The 20,155-nt window shown below is 40.5% G+C and overlaps 2 long non-coding RNA genes across 3 annotated transcripts; both read right to left on the bottom strand.

Moving 5' to 3' along the window:
* Positions 1-1,445: 1,445 nt before the first annotated feature.
* Positions 1,446-2,011, bottom strand: LOC113286329. The gene is made up of 2 exons (XR_003329228.1): positions 1,827-2,011; positions 1,446-1,725 (listed from the first exon to the last, which is right to left on the bottom strand). It is a non-coding gene; the product is annotated as an uncharacterized LOC113286329 (long non-coding RNA).
* Positions 2,012-3,439: 1,428 nt separating this feature from the next.
* LOC113286330 lies at positions 3,440-4,864 on the bottom strand. 2 transcript variants are annotated; one of them, XR_003329230.1, is made up of 3 exons: positions 4,477-4,864; positions 4,255-4,349; positions 3,440-3,509 (listed from the first exon to the last, which is right to left on the bottom strand). It is a non-coding gene; the product is annotated as an uncharacterized LOC113286330 (long non-coding RNA). The 2 variants fall into 2 exon arrangements; XR_003329229.1 differs by having other exon boundaries at positions 3,440-3,517.
* Positions 4,865-20,155: the final 15,291 nt, after the last annotated feature.

Raw genomic sequence — 20,155 nt, forward strand, 5'->3', positions numbered from 1 at the left:
TTGAATCTCCTTATATCACGTCCAAAATTTGCTTCAACAATTACGCAGGTGAAGAACTATTTTTCCCGCCAAAACTCGGTTCAAATGGGGAAGAAACTGGTATCCCCCTATCCAGAGTAGGGGTGCGAATAGCAGCTGCCTTGGGGGTGACCTGGGGGTGCCCCTTAGTAATTAGGTTACCCCTTATCCAAAAGCGAGAGTCTGAATAACACTTGTCCTCCGGGTGCCAAAATCAACTTTTCGAGCCGAATTTTCCAAAAGTGTTTATTTCCTAAAAATACATAAAAACACAATATTAGTACAAAAATAGAGTTCCAACAATACGGACATTGAGGACAAATTAGACACAAAAATGTGTCTATCACTATACTTGACTATTTTGGTAGTTAATGTTAGATTGGTCTAACCATAAGAGGAGTTTATTAGATTAAACGGAAGAACCTTTATCAATGACTCATATATATCTTTAGCAAGATTGATTATAGTGGTTGCCAAACAGATTCTTCCTTTGATGTTTGGAATACGATCCAAAGGACTTGCTATTCACATGCGTGACTCTAGAAGTCGAAGGCGCGGGAATACTGAGGGAACTAAGTAGATAGGGGTAGTCTGCTTGGTCTCAACTATACGAAATTGGTATTAGGTTTTGTATAGCGGCTTAGTTCTGAGAGTATTCAAAATTGAACTAGGTCCCGAGGTTTTTTTGCATTTGCGGTTTCCTCGTTAACAAAATCTTGTGTTGTTTTATTTACTTTACTTCCGCATTATAATTGTTTTATATTATAATAAAGTAAATGCACTTGCGCGTTAATCCTAATCACTTGATATTGATCCTATATTAAATCGGTTTTGAATCGTAACTATTATCAAGTGAATATCAAGTTGTCGTATTGTCTCGACTTTGTCCATAGACGATCACACTTGGTATCAGACTTATAGGTTGAAATAAAAAGATTGTGGTGTATTTGGGTACCCTCGTATTTTCATAAGGCTTTATCAAGGATCAGGGTCGTAGATGTATTCACCTTCATTTTCCAAAATATTGTATGCAGGTTTGGTATGCCCGCAGAGATTGTCTCTGACAATGGCAAGCAATTACAAGGGAAGAACATTGACATGCTATTTGACACCTTCAAAATTCGTAAGAACAAATCTACCCCCGTATACCCTCAAAGTAATGGACAGGCCGAAGCTACAAACAAGACCATCGCTCTCAACCTCAAAAAAACGTTGGATGAGCATAATAACTGATGGTTAGAGCTGCACATGGGCCGGTTCGGACCGGGTTTTTGTGGGAACCGGTACCTGTACACGGAGTTGACCGGTTCTTCAATTTGAGGACCTGTACCTGTACCTGGACCTGGACTTGTACCTGTCCCGGTAAGACCGGTCCGGTTCCACTCCGGTACCGGTTTTTTACCTGAATTTTAACACACACAGTAAAGTAACAACCTAAGACTAAGAGTCTAAGACTAAGTTCAACATTACAAAGTTCAAAATAACAAAGGTTTAAAACATCACAGAATAATAAGTGTATCACACTTTAAGTTCAAAGTTCAACATTAAAACATAGTACTAAAAACAACATTTCCATAAGTCTGCGACAAGAAATGAAAAGAAATCCTTGCAAAGGATGGGGGACTTCTCGAACAATTGGCACTGGCTGCACTGAGTCACTGACACGGAGTTTACATCAAGCTTCTTTTAGCAGAGAATCCCATATGGCTGCAACATGGAACAAAAAAGTAAAACAAGAAAGTAAGCAAGCAATACAAGAAAACTTGAAAAGTAAGTTCTATTAAATAGAAGAAAACCTAATATATTACCTGCCTCATCTTCAACAGCATCATCAGGTATATAGTCACATAGAAGATCAAGAGCAATGGGCTTTTGAAGAAAGCTTTGTGTACAGAGCAATGCTTCGACTGTCCTTGTAGACATAGAAGCTCTCCATGGAGTCAGCACGCGCTTCCCGGTGCTAAAAGCTGATTCAGAGGCCACTGAAGACACATGCATGGCTAATATATCTCTTTCCATGTATGAAAGTATCTTATACCTGCTTGCATTAGCCTGCCACCAAGCCAATATGTCAAAATGGTCAGGTTGACCTATTTCACGCATTCCACCTTCAATCACATCTGTCAAATACCTGTCGAGCTCAGTTGTTCTTGCCTCTTCAACACAACTTGGGGTGTCCCAATGTTGTTTCCTCCTTGATTGAATTCTAGCAAACAGACCAACAGATTGCACACTAACTGGATAAGCAACAGTATGAGCATCACTACTTGACCCCTCCTCATGAACTGAATACAAGGACTTATAATCTTCAAAGAGTTCCTCAAATTCTAATTTCACCTTTCTCATAACTCTTTGAACCTCCCATGTATTATTCTCATACAAACAATTAAGAGTAAATTCCAAACCCTTTTGTTTCTCTCTTGGATCTAACAGATGAGCAATAAACATTACAGAATTCATTGATTCATACACACCCCAATACTTATGGTACTTAGCACACATTAGACGAGACATACGAGCAATAAAAGGATCTGATGCTACATTGTTTCTAAATTCTACTAATTGTTCATTTATGAGTAACAATTGCCATAAGAACATATGAGTAGTGACTTGTATAGATGCAGAAAAGTTGACAGTAGCATCGAAGAATACCTTTAGACACTTCACAAGACCTCTAGCATATTTCCAATCTTCTTGATAAGGAGCATGTTGACGAGGAATCTTTTTCTTCTTATTCTGCTTTGCCTTGATCTTGCTTGTTGGATCCAACTCCTCAACCTCATCTTCCATAACCTCAACCTCTTCCTCTTCTTCCATATCCTCAAACACGTCTTCTATGAAAACATTACTAGCTATAGCTTCTTCAATATCAGCATCAGTAGGTAAAACAGATTCTTTTTCTTGCTCAAAGATAAACCTCTGTTGAAAGTCCTTATCAATCTGTGCTAACATTGCAAAAACTTTTTCATATTTTTCAGCAGCATCTAACATCAAGTAAGTGCTATTCCATCTAGTATACACATCTAAAATCAGAGATTTCTTACAATCTACCTTTGCTAGAGAAGCACATTGTTTAAATTTTTCGTGCCTAGAAGGAGAACTAAGAACGTATTTTACAACTGACCTTATTCTTCTAACTGATACTGCATTCACGCATAGCACAGTGGACCCAAAAAGAATAATCTTTGACATTTCTGCAATGATAATAATGTAGCAAAGTGGACCCTAAAAGAATATGGATATTGTACAGTACACCCATGCACATGTGTTTTTGGTATTTTAATACATCACATTACTGTTTACATCAAAAATACGACATGATTTCACCAACTCATCTACAAATTAATGCCACCAGTTGATGTTCTCGACAAAAGTGAAAGAAAAAAAGAAAAAAAAAAGTTTATTATGGTCTTACACTAACAGGAGCAATGCCATCAGCATCATTGGAATCATCTGGTGCTTTGCGCTTCCCCATTTAGCACCTCAAAGGCCTACAAGGCTGCAACATATCAGTGATTCAGTGCAGGTAATTAACAAGACAACAAGATAGAGAAACGAGAAAGGTTTTCAATCAAAGCATCTTACAAGAAACTATATGAGAAACATTACAACATTAAGTCTACTGTCAGTGATCAAACGCCAAACAAACATTAGGTTCTACACACTGATTTCTCATGATTCTATATTTTGATTTTGAATGGTAATATTTGCTAATATGTTCAATCCAAACCTAAGTTCTATCCAAACCTAATTACAAAGACTAATTCATACAAACCCCTTCAACTGAATCCAAATCATTCACCACCCAAATCCATATCAACAGAACAACTTTATCAATTGTATTTACCAATACTAGATCTATTTCTACATAAGAACACCAACAGCAACACCCAATTCATCTTCCTCCCAAAACAATCCAATTAATTCTTAAATACAACCTAAAACCCTAGTTTCTAATTCTCCTATGCAGAACCTTAAACTATCAACCCAAATTCAATCCTAACCAATTCATCTTCTTCATCTGTGGATTCCAAAACAGTCACCCTTATTCATACGAACCCTAATTTTTGGGTTTTTGGGAAAAACAGGGGAAAACCCTAACTTTCTACAAACTCAAAAATTAAACCTCATGCAAAACTCTAACTAAAAATTTACAGAAGACTCATCTTTAATCTATCAGCACAAATCAACTTCAAGGAAAGAAATCAATCAATTCAGAAACCTAAATAATCTTACCCTTTTCTACTTCTTTCAGAACTCAAACAACAGCATCAGCGTCACTGCGTCAGTGCGTCACCTTATTCGTTAAGCTTATTAAGAATCTTTGTTTACTTTGTAGAAGAATCAGTAAACAAGAACCCAAGAAGATTCAGAAGAAAAACAAGGAAAGCAAATTTCTAAATTGAGAAAAAAAAAGAGAAAAAAAATTGAGATTCAAGCCAGGAGTCCAGGACTAACCTTGAATCTGTGGGGGGTGAAAATTGATACGTATGAACAAAGAAATTTCACGATCTATGGTGCATGTTGTTCACTTGTTCTTGTTCTCTTCTTCAGACTCTTCAGTGAAGGAGGAGTTCAGATCGGGAAAAACGAAAAAAAATAAAATGATATACCCTATGTTTGAAGATGAGACTAAACCTACAAGGGATGGCTAGGATGTAATATCCTAAAAAATATCAATGGCTCTAATTTACCGGGTATTTCGGTCCGGTACAGATCGGGAATAGGCCAGAACCAATACCTGTACCGGTCTGTTCCGGGTATCAACATTCAGAACCGGTACCTGTACTGGCTACTCCGGGTCTGGGTCGGTACAGGTCCGGGAATTATGGGTTTGGAGCGGGTCACCGGGTCTGGACCGGGTCTTGTGCAGCTCTACTGATGGTGCGAATAACTACATAACACACTGTGAACATACCGAAATACCCGGCGATCAACAACAGGGGAAACCCAATTCTTACTCACTTACTGAGCAGAAGTAGTTATCCCAACGGAAATAATCATGCTGACAACAAAGACGAAATCTTGGGAAAAGAACCTCAGAACGGACATGATGCTAGAGAGGTTAGACGACCTTGAAGAAATAAGAGAAACCGTGTTACAAAAAATGGAAAACTACCAACATAGGGTAGCAAGGGAGTATAACAAAAGGGTTAGACTTGGAAATTTTGTAGAAGGACAGTATGTGCTCCGCACCATCCCGCTATACCAGCAAGAAAAGAGATGGGGAAAATTTTCACCAACATGGAGAGGACCACACATAATTCACGACGTTGCAGGGAAGGCTCATACTACCTACGCAATTTAAAAAGAAAAGTTACAAGGCACCTATGGAATGAAACATACCTCAAGTCGAACTATCTTTGAAGCAGCGCAACATTGCACCTGCGCGAAAAACACCAGAAGAAGAAGGGAGCAGAGCCGCTCAACATGTTTCTATCTCTGGCCGAGGAGTATCAAACCTCAAATCATCAATCAAACCGAAGATTTGTAGTCACTCGTCTCTCAGAGTTTTACGACAACAAGGACTGGGGCATACACCAGCAGTCCTTCGTCTCTACATTCATACTGGGGAAGCACTTGCATGCAATCTCTTGTGACTCCTCTATAAGCGTCTATGAGTGTATGACCAGAGGGAAGCCTCCAGCAGAAAGAGATACCCAACATGACTTCAAATGGTAACTCGGCGGGACAGGTGTCTGTAAATATGGATCGTTACACCATGTATCCGAGAGTTCCGTAGACCCTCAATGTCTGGTAATCCTCTAGCCCAGGATTGACCAACGGGGTGACAAGTCAACAAATAATTAGGAAAGGTACACACCTTCGTTATTACCACACAAATACTCATGTATTAATTTTCATAAACTAAAACGCATAAAATCACACTGCAGGAAAATCAACATTGTACATACCCAAAGTTGATAATCCATTTCATGAAAGTTGATTACAAATTTTGGGAATAACAAGAAAATCAAGAAAGATACAAAAAATAGTCCAAAGCTATATAATCAACGATGACCAAACCCTTGCAGAAAAATACATAACGAAAGGAGACATTCATGCTTCGAAGGTCTTTCCTCGGGATGCTCATCACGATGCTCCCTGTGAGCCGAAGGAATACTCCCACCAGACGAAGGTCCGGACGAAGTAACAAAAGGCTCGGGAACAGGACGACGCTTGTATTTTTTTGACAATTTCATCCTTCAAGAGGCACACCTCTATCTGAGCAAGTGTCCTGTTAACTTCTTGATCCAGTTGACAACGAGCTTCGGCGGTGATATCACCAACCTTGAGCTCAGATTCGTTAATAAAGACTTTAAATGCTGCATCTCTTTTGCAGATTCCTTAACACTCACATCAAGCGCACCAGCCAACCCTTCGAAATAATTGGTCTTCCCTTACTGTTTGACTAACTCAGATTGAGCTTATTCAAGTTTTTTATTTGCAAGACGAAGCTCTTCTCGAGCTCTGCAAAAGAAAAAAAGTTGTCAGAAAAGAAAACAAACAACGACACACGACTAAACAAACATCTACCTTTGACATCAACCGAAACTACTTCTAACTCATTTACTACTGCGTCCCGGGCCTCGTCAAGATAATCATATTCGCCGGAGAGTTTCTTATAGTCGAGATGATTATTCTTAAGATCAAGTTTACATTGATCTAACTCTACCTACTTCATAGAATCTAAATGTCGAATATGATTAAATTCATTGGTAATCCCCTCGATCCCCTTTCGAAGCCTATACATGTTAATCTCAAGGTCCTTCTCTGATTCGACCAGACGGGCAACATCAGCACGAGAAGAAGCCAAGGCATTACTAAGAGCATGAGACTCATCTCTTGAATCATCCATTCATGAACAAGCCGTTGTACATAATTCCGCACATCAGGTTCATAAGAAGAGCGGGCCTCTCGAAGCTCTATTCGTAAATCCTCTACTTCAGCCTCTAACCGAGAAATAGTATCACGACCCACGTGGAGAGACTGACGAGTCCACTGTAGTATACCATCAAACTGACGGCAAAGAGCTGCCCTCGAGTTTTGCATCCCAACCATCTGTTTCCGCTGCTTCCGGAAACCATCCACCAACCTCTTATACTCACCAACACGATAATTCCACCTATTTGATAAGTCTATAACTTTCGAAACCAGTTTCTTAATCTGAGAACCTTGTCGGATCCTATTCTTCCGAAGCCACTATAATTCTTCGGCACCACCCGCTGGAGACAGGGGGCTAACTCAGAAAGAACACTAAATAAACGAAGATAAAAGGGAAGGAACGGGAAAAACCTTTGGAAGATGTACCAGCAGAAGAAGCATATGCACGAGCCTTTTCTAATTCCTGACGAAGCCTTTCTTTGGCTTGGCTGGATTGTTGTTTTTCCTTCAATTGTTCTTTCAGCTGCAATATCTCCTTGTCCTTTTCTCCAACACTCAATTGAGCAGTATGAAGTTCATCATCCATCTGAAGAAGTTTTGCCTCCAACTTCAGTGCCTTGGCTGGGAAATATTAATAAAGGGTATGGTTGCAATGCTCACTATTGGCCAACTGCAAATGGAAAGGGTAAGTTAGAACCGAAGATAAGAAAAACGCATAGGATCGATCCAACAAATATACTTACCTCAAGAAAACGGCACTGAGGGAAACCATACACATGCCCATCCGCAATGGCCATCATCAATTCCTGACGAAGCATATGCACGAGCCATTTCTAATTCCTGATGAAGAGTAGCAACCTCTTGACGAAGCCTTTCTTCGGCTTGGATGGATTGTTGTTTTTCCTTCAATTGTTCTTTCAACTGAAATATCTCCTTGTCCTTCTCCCCAACAGTCAATTGAGCAGTATGAAGTTCATCATCCCTCTGACGAAGTTTCTCCTCCAATTTGAGTTCCTTGGCTCGGAAATATTGATAAAGGGTATGGTTGCAATGCTCACTATTGGCCAACTGTAAAAGGAAAGGGTAAGTTAGAAGAGAAGATGATAAAAAATGCACAGGATCAATCCAAAAATCACACTTACCTGAAGAATATGGCGCTGAGGGAAACCATACACATGCCCATCTGCAGTGGTCATCATCTCAGTTATGGTCAAAGGAGGTGTCACTCTGAAATCCTCAGGAACAGGGGTGTCAGTTGCACGCTCCCACATATTACACACCCTCTCATGAGATGCCACTTCCTTGTGCTTAAGAGTAGAAGCACCGGAATCCCTTTCTCCCTGAACAACGGGAGCGAGGCATGTAACTTTTAAAAGACCCTTCTTCTTCAATCATTCGATGGTTTCTTCATCGTTACTACGCATCACGGCTTGAATAAAATTCTCCGATGACTGGCCTGCAGCAGTTTCCTTTCTTTTCTCGAGTAGATAGAAGTTCGGAATCTTCACCAGAGCTATCCTCATATTCGTTCATATTTTCTCCATCACCCTCGGCCTCCACTTCCCAGTTGTCATTTGGAGATAGTAGATTGAAATCCGAAGAAAGCCTCATAGCAACGACAATATCAATATCAGAACCAGTGGCGAAGCCCTTACGAAAGGAAAACTCAGCGTTCGACACTTGGAAATCTTCAACAGAGGTGTCAAAAGACTCAGGATTAACACCACCACCCGATGATCGAAATCCAAGATTTTTACTCTCATGCCGAAGGGAGGAAGGTGTGTGCCAAGGATTAGAAGTATGCTTACCATCCTTCCCTTCAATAACTTTCTCTTCTTCGGAATCTTAATGACGCTCCGGTGTAGTCTCAGTACGTTCTTCAAGAATCTCTTCATCCTCCTCATCCTCGTCATCCAGTTCTTCGTCACCAAGCACCGGACTGGAAACCTCAGGAGTCTCCATTCCCTCGCATTCAATGGTAGAAGATTCAACAGGATTTATTTTTGTCTCTTCCAAGCCTGTAAAAAATAAATGTCAACCTCTGATTTGAGGGGCAATATACATACACACACAATACCATATCAATCATACCTTGACAGTAGTTTTACCCTTCGAATGAAGAGAAGTTTCAGAGCTTTCCTCTTCACCATCATTCTAAGATACACCAAGTTTAGATGAATAAGCACCAAGTAGTGCAAGGAAAAAAGATCATAACAGCAAAATCCAAAGCAAAATATACCTATGTTTGAGGATAAAAACTGATTATGTTTTTTTGGCAATTTGGGGTATGTTGATGGGAAACGAATTCAAACCCTAAACAAATGCACTGCACAGGAATGCTTTTAAGTTTGAGAGATCAATCTGTAAGACTCTGACCTAAACCAAGAAATGGTCGTTCCAGATTCAATTCGGTCACAAGGTGAAGGAGAAGGGTTGATCTTAGGGAGGAAGGCGAAGAAGGTGTTTGAGATCAGAGTGTTGAATTATGAAGGTGTGGTTGTTTATGACTTGCGTATCAGAAAATGGTTTCTGGATACTTGTGTTGATAACACTTGTGTACTGTTTTGAAATAGGTTGAAAACCTATTTATACAAGTCATGTTCGAACACCCTCTGATCTCGTATGAAGTGGAGATGATTGAGCAGTGGAGGAGTGGAGTTGTGTAAAAGTGGTGATCACCACGTTTCCATTATGAGGGAAAACTGATCACGCTTTCACCCACTATCTCATTGCTATTAACCGTCCGTTCTTCCTGAAACGTTCTCGTAATGGGCGCGTTGCACGCCGCACACTATAAACCGAAAGACCAATACCCCAGTGAGTATCCCCGAGTTTGTCACATGTTTGATGTCTCGAGTGAATGGGTCAAGTCACGTGACTTTCCACTAAAATCAACACATAGTGCTTTTAGGTTAAACAATAAATTATTTGTGAAACCGATATTTATAAAGCATTGCTTATAATCTATGTATATAAAGCATCGCTTTCGAATAAGCAACTGAAAGTAATCTATGAGTTAGAAGCATCGCTGTTTTTGAGCTCGATTGAATCAGTCACGGATTGAGCGTATTATAAGCAGCACGATCAGACATCTTTGGGTAATTGTTCGAGGACCCTAGGGTCGAATTATCACTTGGTCGATCACTCCCTGTGGAGGAGGGATGGCCGGTGTTCACAATGCTGCTTTGCTAGTTTTCTAAAAATAAATCTACACCATCCGATTAGGCTGGCGAAGTTGGATGGACCAGATGATTTGCGGAAATTTATGGCCGTCGTTGTATTACATGCAAGCAACGTGACTAGTTGCCTTTAGACGATCGTTTGGGATCCTCATGGGCTAGTTATTGCTTGGTAGGTCACTCCTCATGAAAGAGGAGTGGATAGTGATCATGACGATATCTCGTGGGTCGTCTGAAATCAAATCTTGGACGGTCGACTTGGCTATAAAGTTGGACGACGGAGACAATTTGCGGAAATTTCTAACTGCCATTGATTCAATTTTAGGGTTTAGGGGGCCACGCGGCCAACTCCTTTTTGAACGATCGATTCGAGGCGCTACGTGCGGGTTTGGGTAGGTTGATCAACCATGTATAAAAGTGGATTGCCAACGAGCATGCTGACATCCTCTGGGTCACCTAAAATTAAATCTAAGTCACTCAATTCGTCTAGCGAAGTTGGATGGTCGTGATCGATTTGCGGAAGTTGTTCAATGCCGTAAAGTAATTTTTAGGGTTTTCAAAGCAGCGCGTTCACCCTGCTTTGGGCGAACGATTTGATGCGCTCTGGCTTTGTTATGAGCAAGTCGATCGACCACGCGTGGAGTTGGATCGATGGTGAACACATTAGAATCTCCTTAATCGTTTGAAATGCAATCTAAGCCGTTCAATTAGGCTGGCGAAGTTGGACGGACACGATTGATTTGCGGCAGTTGTATAACACCACTTATCGCATTTAGGGTTTTAAAGGCTGCGCGATCACCCTTCTTTGGGCGTGTGATTCAACGAGTTTCAGGTTTGCAGTGGGCAGGTCGATCAACCAAGAATGTAGTTGGGTCGTTGGTGATCACGCTAGTACCCTTTCGATCATTCGAGGGAAGATTAAACCGTCGAACTAGGCTGGCGAAGTTGGACGGATGTGATGCATTTGAGACCGCCTTGGTCGCTCTCAGCTCGTTTGAGCTCTTCTTAGACAGCGGGATCACCCATGTTATGGTTGATCATTCGAAGCGCTATGGATGTATTAGATGAAAACCGTTAGGCTAGGGAGTTAGTGGTCTCGCCGGTGGTCATCGAGATGATTTCCTAATTCCGTTAGGAACAGGCTAGGTCTATTGAATCGCGCGGCCAAATCATGCGGCCGTGATTATTTTTGAGACTAATATTAACAGTCTAGATTTTCCTTAAGAAATTTAAGCATGTTCGATCGAGCTCTCTTTAAAGAGCGTCGATAAAAAATTCTCTTTATTCAGAGAGTGATGCAGCATGTGTGAGTACTTCCATGCATATCTCAATACTGGCACTTCGGGAGATTCATGCTACTCTGCTGAGAGTGAACACTTAATCGTCATGTCATGTCAATAATGAGAGTTCGGCTGGGAACATAGCATATACAAATACTAGGAAAGTCATGCATTATTTGGTAATGCTGGCAAAAATAGAATTCACAGAATATTTGGGATTGCTAATAAGCGCATCATTCTGAGTGAATTTCATATATATATTGAATTGCTCAATGCGCGAGGAGGGTTTTTCGCACTCTTCACTCTTCAAATGGATTTACCCCTTGCAGGGTGACAGCGCATTAAATACTGGTTTTACAATTATATCCTTGAAACCACCATCCACATTAAGTCCCCTGCTTAACACGTAATAGTTACACTATTGCGGGGTAAGCACTAGATGGTGAAAAATAAAGGTAAAACTTATGAGACAAAGTTAGATGTTACCAGGAAAGATGGGTCGGCCTTTCCTTGGAACATGTCACGTTCAAGTGGCGTCCAGGTAAGCGTTCCCCTAGCATGATGTCGGTTGGCCTCAGGTAGATTAGGCATACTATTGGTTTGGATCTCAAACTTCATTCCAAGTCCCTTGTATATATGAGTATCGTTCTAGAGCGTGTCCAAGCTTTCCTGGCTTCGGTTAGCATGGAGGAAAAGTGGAGGCGCGATGAAGCATCTCAGCTAACAAGTGCTAGGGATGAAAGGTTTGTTGCCCGAGTAAAGTGAATGAGGGTGAAGCATAACATGAATTCATGTATAAACATAAATACCCTTTTCGTGACGACGTCATAATCCTCGACTCTTATGTGGACGAGCCCTATCATGAGGAATATCCTTAAAAGGCTGCTGAAGCAATTTCTGAAAAGATGTTGAAGCAGCTGAAGAGGATGTTGAAGCGACTCGATAGGATGTTGAAACGACTTTCGGAGAAGATGTTGAAGCAGCTCCGGAGAGGACTCCAGTGAAAGTACCATTGGCCATGGCATTGATGACACTTCTTTGATTTTTAGTTGTCTTTGTTTCATGTAGCTGGAGCCAGGTCTCGATCGAATAATAATTCCTCATTCATGCTTGAAACTTTAGACGTAGCGCTCCTCAGTAAGGTTAGAGTAGAGCCTGTGTACAAGATTTTGCAATCTGATCTCTCCCATTCTTTTGTTTGACATTCTCCTTGTAGACTACACATTTCTTGAATATTTGTGGCGTGCCGGCTAGGTAGGTAGACGGATGGACGTTGTGCCGGGAATCTTTAAAGACTTCGTTCCAAGCGGCATCTTTTGAACTGTCTTATGAATCTTGCATGGTTGTATGGAATGGGATGCGATGAGCAGTCCCCAGTTACACTTCAGAATCGATGGAGTGGCTGGACACGTGAAAACATCTCCGATTTGTACATTGGAGTCTTTGATGCACATGTACGTCTTCATGTTGAGAATTTTCTGCGGCTCGTAAAGATTCAACAGTGATGATTGCTGATATTAGAAATAAACTGGTTGAGGAATGTGAAGGCATCCTGTGCTGGCAGTTCCCAGGTGTAATTATCCCGAGCTTATTTTCTCTTGAAAGACGTACTTCCACTGCATTTGCTGGTAAGGTGTTGAAGCGGCTTCGGCCTCTGAAGAGAGCGCTGAAGTGGCTTCGGGAAAGAGTGCTGATGCGGCTTCGAGAGAGAGAGCGTTGAAGCGGCTTCTTATGGACAGAGCGTTGAAGCGGCTTCATGAGAGAGCGTGCATTGAAGCGGCTTCTGGAGTGTGCATTGAAGCGGCTTCTATTGGAGAGAGCGTTGAAGCGACTTCAGAAGAGAGCTTGTGTTGAAGCGGCTTCTGGAGTGTGCGTTGAAACGACTTCTTGAGTGTACGTTGAAGCGGCTTCTTCTTGAGAGACCGTTGAAGCGGCTTCTGGAGAGAACTCTAGTGAGGGCGCCCTTAACCCTTGATTTCGAAAAATGAGTTCTTTCCATTCTTCTGAGGCGATACGATATGGCAGATGGGAAGACGACACACAAATAGTGCTGGACGGCAAGTCGTGTTTTCTCCTCATGGGAAAGAATATTGTTTCTATTGTAACATCTCAACGCATGCAACGCTCTCTTCCGGTCATTCGAAATAGGGGAGATAACAATGATGGTTAAGGATTCAACCAACCTTCAATTTGATTTTCCTTTGCAAATTACATGTTTCTAGATTGACCGTCTCTCTTGTGTTGAATAAGTCCTTGACAGTGAAAGGATTATGTGTCGAGCCTCAGCCCCCAAGCGTGTGTTACATGGCTCTATCTCTGTCTGTAGTGGTTGTTGCTATGGTGAAGCTCTAGCGAGCTACAACGATTCTTGGCATCAGCTGTGATAAGAAGAGGCGTGGTAGCTACTTGCACGAACTTGACAGTCTTCATAGAATGGTAGAGATCTTCTCGTTATTAGAGGAAGAAGCTGATGATGGAATCGATAGGTTCCTTGATGTTTCCTCATGGAATGGAGAAGAGGGAGACAGTCCCCTTCCCACAAGTATCTATTGAGCTTCCAACTTGATAGATGCGCTGGGTTTCTGAAGAAAAAATTTGGAAGAGAGTTGGAGTTGAACCCAATGTTGATGAAGATCGTACAAGTTGCTGATCATGATACCGTCTTTGCGTCTACGTTGCGTTTCATACACGTCCAGGCATATCGCTGGTCTTTGACAATACGTCTGCTCTCTTGAGTATGTCCTCGTTTTTGGAAATCTTGGAATCTTAATGTTAGCTTGCTTGTAACAAATAAAAGTAAAACTTATGAGACAAAGTTATATGTTATCAGGAGAGATGGGTCGTCCTGTCCTTGGAACATGTCACGTTCAAGAGGCGTCCAGGTAAGCGTTCTCCTAACATGATGTCTGTTGGCCTCAGGTAGATTAGGAATACCGTTGGTTGGGATCTCAAACTGCATTCCAAGTCCCTTGTACATATGAGTATCGTTTGAAAGCGTGTCCAAGATTTCCTAGCTTCGGTTAGCATGGAGGAAAAATGGAGGCGCGATGAAGCATCTCAGCTAACAAGTGCTAGGGCTGAAAGGTTTGTTTCCCGGCTAAAGTGAAGGAGGGTGGAGCATAACATGCATTCCTGGATAAACATGAATACCCTTTTCATGACGACATCATAATCCTCGACTCTGATGTGGAGGAGCCCTATCATGAGGAATATCCTTAAAAGGCTGCTAAAGCAATTTCTGAAAAGATGTTGAAGCATCTGAAGAGGATGTTGAAGCGGCTCGAGAGGATGTTGAAATGGCTTCCGGAGAGGATGTTGAAGCAGCTCCGGGAGGACTCCAGTGAAGGTACCATTGACCCTGGAGTTGATGACACTTCTTTGATGTTTAGTAGTCTTTGTTTCATGTGGCTGGAGCCAGGGCTTGATCGAATGATAATTCCACATTCATGCTTGAAACTTTAGACGTAGCGCTCCTCGGTAAGGTTAGAGTAGAGCCTGTATACATGATTTTGCAATCTGAGCTCTTGATAAACGCATTTATGTGTTTATTTTGATCTCGATTTTCTATATTTTTAGTACCCATTTTTTTACTTATTTGATTATTTTATGTTTTTGTAGGTGTTTTTGGAGAAATAAGCTTTCACGGAAAAATTGGCTCGAAAAGTGGTATTTGGACCCCCGGGAGGAATTATTAAAAGCACCCCAGAAAAGCTGATAAAGGCACCCGGAGGACACCTACTATTCGGCCTCTCAATTTGGATAAGGGTCACTTTAATTACTAAGGGACAACCCATTTCCAGCGCAACTACTATTGGCACACCAGAACAGGATAAAGGGGCAGGTCATCTTCAACATTTGAACTCATCTTTTTGGCGGGAAAATAGGCAGCAGATTAGGGTTCGAGTTTTGGTGGATTTCTGAAGAGATTTAATCGCTTGATTTTGTTGGAATGGGCCTGTTAACCTAAACAGGGATGATATGGATGATCGTTTTGATTATATTGGGCTAGAATTCGAGTTGGATCGAAACAGATGTGAAGAAAGTTACGGGCCCCTGTTGAGCTGATTTTTGAAGATTCAAGGAGACTAAATCGCAGATAATCTTCCCTAAGATACTTACTTACCTAATAAAGAGTTTGGAAAGAATTGGAGGGTCCAGAAACGCGTAAATCGGTTCGGCAGAGAGATTATTGCCGTGACTTGCACGGAAAGGAAAGGAAGAAATTTAATCAGTATTTTTAGGTTTTTGAGGTGTATAAAAGCATGACTCGAGTTCCAGGATGGGTTGGAAAATTTTAGAAGAAGTTTGGGGCACTCTATAACACCACAGAGATCAACAGGAGGAGTTGCAGGAAGTCGAGTTCTGTTGCTGTTGCTGAAGAACATAAGACGCATCAGAACAGTATTTTATTTTACAACAGAGAATTTCCATCGTTCCCTGTAACAGTCTTATTGCACCAGTTCTCTGTAACAGTCCGTTTTTAACGTCTATACTGCGTTGCGAATTGCCTTATTTTTAGTTTTCTCTTGTTTTTCACCCTTTGAAGCTATGAACACCTATATGAGCACGTGAATAATATGAGGAGATAAACCCCTTTGCCGAGGCGACGGAGGAAGCCATTGTTCCATGAAAAGTGGTATAATTCTATTTTAACTAATTCTTGCAATTTCTTTTATGACTATTTGCATGGAACTAATATTGGAAAATTGATTTTTATTGAATGATTGTGATCCGTTTTGATGGAGCATGCTGAGTTTAAGATTTTTGATGTTTCATGCTTGATGTATACAATTGTTGCTTCAAAAATCTACTAGAGACAATAAATTAGAATCACTTTAAACGCAAAGAATTGCATGAATATTGATTAGATTAAATCACATAATTAGTCAATGGTGGAATCCTGAGTCTTAGTGCATTTTATAATCTTGATAACAATTTCTTTTTAAGTTTTCTATTTTAATTTGAATCTAAAATCGAATCTCTACAAGTCTGAGAAACGAACTTTACTACCACTTCCTACAACACATCAATTTTTGGCGCCGCCGACGCGGATTTGTATTTAGATTTAGGTTTTAGATTTATTTTTCTTTTTAGGATCAGGGTTTAGATTTTTATTTTTATTTTTGTTTTATTTTTATTTTCTTTGATTTTACTTTGGGTATTTTTTCTTTTGCTGTGCAGGTTTTGCTTGGAACGAAGTGAAAAGTTGGACTTGCCATAAAAAGTGCAGAAAATCCAAGACTCTTTTTATTTTTGGTTATATTTATTTTGGTAGTTTTTATTTATTTTTGGACTTGTAATTGTTTTTTTTGCTTGCTTGTTTATTTTTATTTTATTATTAAAAAAAAAAGCCTGCACACACCAATTGCATCCCTCGTCAGATTACCGAGTTTAGGAGAACTCGTGGATTAGTAAGCTGAACCCGTGCCTTGGGCCTTATGGGAGTTACCAGCTGAAAATCCACAAACCTCAGCCTCGTACCTTTGGGTATATTTTGCTGTGGTAACCCAAGCTTACCTAAATTAGTGAGCCCAGCATTTGCATGTGCACAGATTTTTGCTGAATTCTTGTGTATGCATGGATGAAAAAGAGACGCATTTGGTCGGTTTGTTAAAAACCTAGTGGTTATATATTAGGAAACAAGGATCTTGATTACCTTAATTTAGAAACCTCTGTTCTCGGAAAACCTAGTTTTGAACATCCGTCTTTTGGTGAGAAGCCTAGGACTCCTATAGTGCCAGAAATGGCAACTTTAAAAGCTTTGTTGAATCCGACTAGGACTACTCGTCCCTCGTGTATCAGGTTAGCTGAAACTGAAGCAAATTATGAGCTTAGACCTGGGACCCTACAGATGCTCCCAATCTTTTTAGGGAAAGAAAATGAAAAACCATACTTCCATGTTATGGACTTTGAGGAAATTTGTAGTACCCTAAAAATTAGAGACCTTGATGATGATGCTTTGAAACTTAGGTTATTCCCCTTTTTCCCTGAAAGATAAATCCAAATCATGGTTATATAGTTGGGCTTCCGGTTCAATCGAAACATATGAACAACTTACATCTGCCTTTTTGAACAAGTTTTTCCCTAGGCACAAAACATCGTCTATTAGGACACAAATCTGCACGTTTTCTCAACATGAAGGAGAATCTTTATATAGGTATTTTGAAAAGTTCAATGATCTATTAGCCCAATGTCCTCATCATGGTTTAGAAAAGTTTAGGCTAGTTCAAATCCTTTATGAGGGTTTAGATTATTCGACCAACCATGGTTGAGTCTCTATGCGCTGGTGGGTTTGAAAACCAAACTGTCGATGCGGCGATGGAATTTTTGAATGAAATCGCCGAAAAGACCCACCAATGGGAAAATAGTACGGAACCCAAGAAAACAATTCTTTTAGGCAGAGGAAACCTTAATAGGGTAGAAGGAGGCTTTGAATCAGATGCCAAAATTGCAGCAAATAGCTAAAAGGTTAGAAGCTATAGAATTGGGTCACACTAGTGGTAGAGTAGATCCTTTTTGTGAAGGCCAGACTATTGAACAGCAATCCAATGCTCTTTATAATAATAACACTAGATTTGATAACCGTCAGAAACTTGAACCATATTCAGAAACCTATAATCCTGGTTGGAGAAACCATCCGAACCTCTCATGGTCTAAGGACCAGAATCAAGGTCAGTTTAGTAATTCGAATGCTCCCCCAGGATTTGGCTATACTAAGAACCCTTCAGTACCAGCTCAGTTTCATAATCATTCCGATAAGAAAATTTTAAGTCTAGAGGAATCTCCTGCCGTTTTAACCCAACAAACTACAATGTTTCATCAATCAATGATATAGGGTTTAGAAGAAAATAAAAAGCTGGTCCAGGCTAACTCTCAGGCTATTTACGAGTTAAAAACCCAGGTTGGTTTAACAAATGAATCTTTGAGAGAAAAAGGTAGGTTCCCTAGTCAAACACAACACAACCCTAGAGGAGTTCATGAAGTAGGCGCGCAAAACCATCACATCAGTTGAATTCAGTTAGAACCCTTAGGAGTGGCAGAGTAGTATACAATCAGGTAACCATGCTCGATAGTGAGCATACTGTAGCACACCCCTCAGGACCATCCATAGCTAAGGGGACTGATAAAATCTCTGATGATACCAATTCGGTTCCTGAGAGGCCCTATTTTATGCTAAGAGCCCCATTTCCACAACTATTATTACCAACAAAGAGTGCATCCAACTTTAATGACATAATGGAGGTTTTTAAGAAAGTTACTATAAACCTTCCATTACTAGAAGCAATTAGGCAACTTCCGGCATATGCCAAGTTTCTTAAAGATATGTGTACGCGAAAGCGAAAGCGAAAGCTTAGTGTCCCTAAAAAAGCCTTTTTATCTAGTTATGTAAGTTCGATCATTCAGAACCCCACAACTCTTAAGTATAAATACCCAAGTGCACCTACCATTGCTTGCACGATAGGAAAACATCGGGTAGCAAAAAGCTTTACTTGACTTAGGAGCCAGTGTGAACTTACTACCGTACCATGTGTACTTAAAGCTAGGACTCGGTGGATTGAAACCTACCAAAATAACACTGCAGTTAGCTGTTAGGTCTGTTAAAGTTCCTCGTGGTGTGATAGAGGATGTTCTTATTGAGGTCGAAAAGTTTATTTATCCTGTGGATTTCGTGGTCTTAGATACCCAACCTGTCCCCGACCCAGAGAACCAGATACCCATGATGTTAGGTCGCCCATTCTTAGCTACGTCTAATGAGATCATAAACTGTCGAAATGGTATCATGAATCTATCTTTTGGTAATATGACTATTGAGATGAATATTTTTAATGTCAATAAGCTAAATTTTGAGCTAGATGACACGTGCATTGAAGAGGTGAACATGATAGGAACCTTAGTTCAGGAGTCATTACCAAGCATCGTTTTGGAGATCCATTAGAGAGTTGTTTGTCCCATTTTGGCTCGGACTTCGATGATGATAGCAACATTCAACAAGTAAATGCTATGTTGGATTCTATCCCTGTGTTAGATACTGATAAATGGAAAGCTAGGTTCGAACCATTACTAGCTTTTGAGTCTACCCTCATCCCTTGTTTAGATGAGCTTCCTAAGTTGGACCCTAGATATGCATTTTTAGGCCTATCTGAGAATTTTCCTGGGAATATAGCTTCTGATCAGGAGAGTAGGCCGGAAATCGTGCATCAAGACAATAAGGAAGCTTTAGGGTTGACCATAAAGGATATGAAACATATAAGTCCTACAGATGGTATGCCTCAAATGCATTTAGAGGATGAAACACCTGATTATAATTTAGAGAAAGCAATTGACCTTTTTCAGGAACCTGATGGTCTAGAAATTAGGAATATTGTGACAAGTCTATCTAGAGACACCCAAAATTCTAAGTTTGGGGGTAGTAATGCTCAAGTATCCCCATTAGAAGTCCCTAACTTGCGACTCGAACCTAGTGTGCCTAAGGTATTACCTGAGTCTTTTCTGACTTCGCAACCTCATCCTCCTGATACTGTCCAGGACGAAATTCATTCATTAGAGACCCGTTGTTCGGACGAATATATTTTTCAAGACACTCATATGAAGTCCACGTGGGCGCCGCAGAAAAACGCAGTTGTCTTGCAAGAAGTTTTTGATCAGGTTGTGTTATGTCTGTTCATTTTTCTAATCCAGTGCAGTTGTCTCATAATTGTGGAAATTTTATTTGGTTTTTTTGACCCACAGTTATTTCGACTATTGATATATGATTTGAAAGGTAATTAGCCATTTGTGATATTTAACTTCTAG

Source organism: Papaver somniferum, chromosome 6 (assembly GCF_003573695.1).
Source record: "Papaver somniferum cultivar HN1 chromosome 6, ASM357369v1, whole genome shotgun sequence".
Taxonomy (NCBI): Eukaryota; Viridiplantae; Streptophyta; class Magnoliopsida; order Ranunculales; family Papaveraceae; genus Papaver; species Papaver somniferum.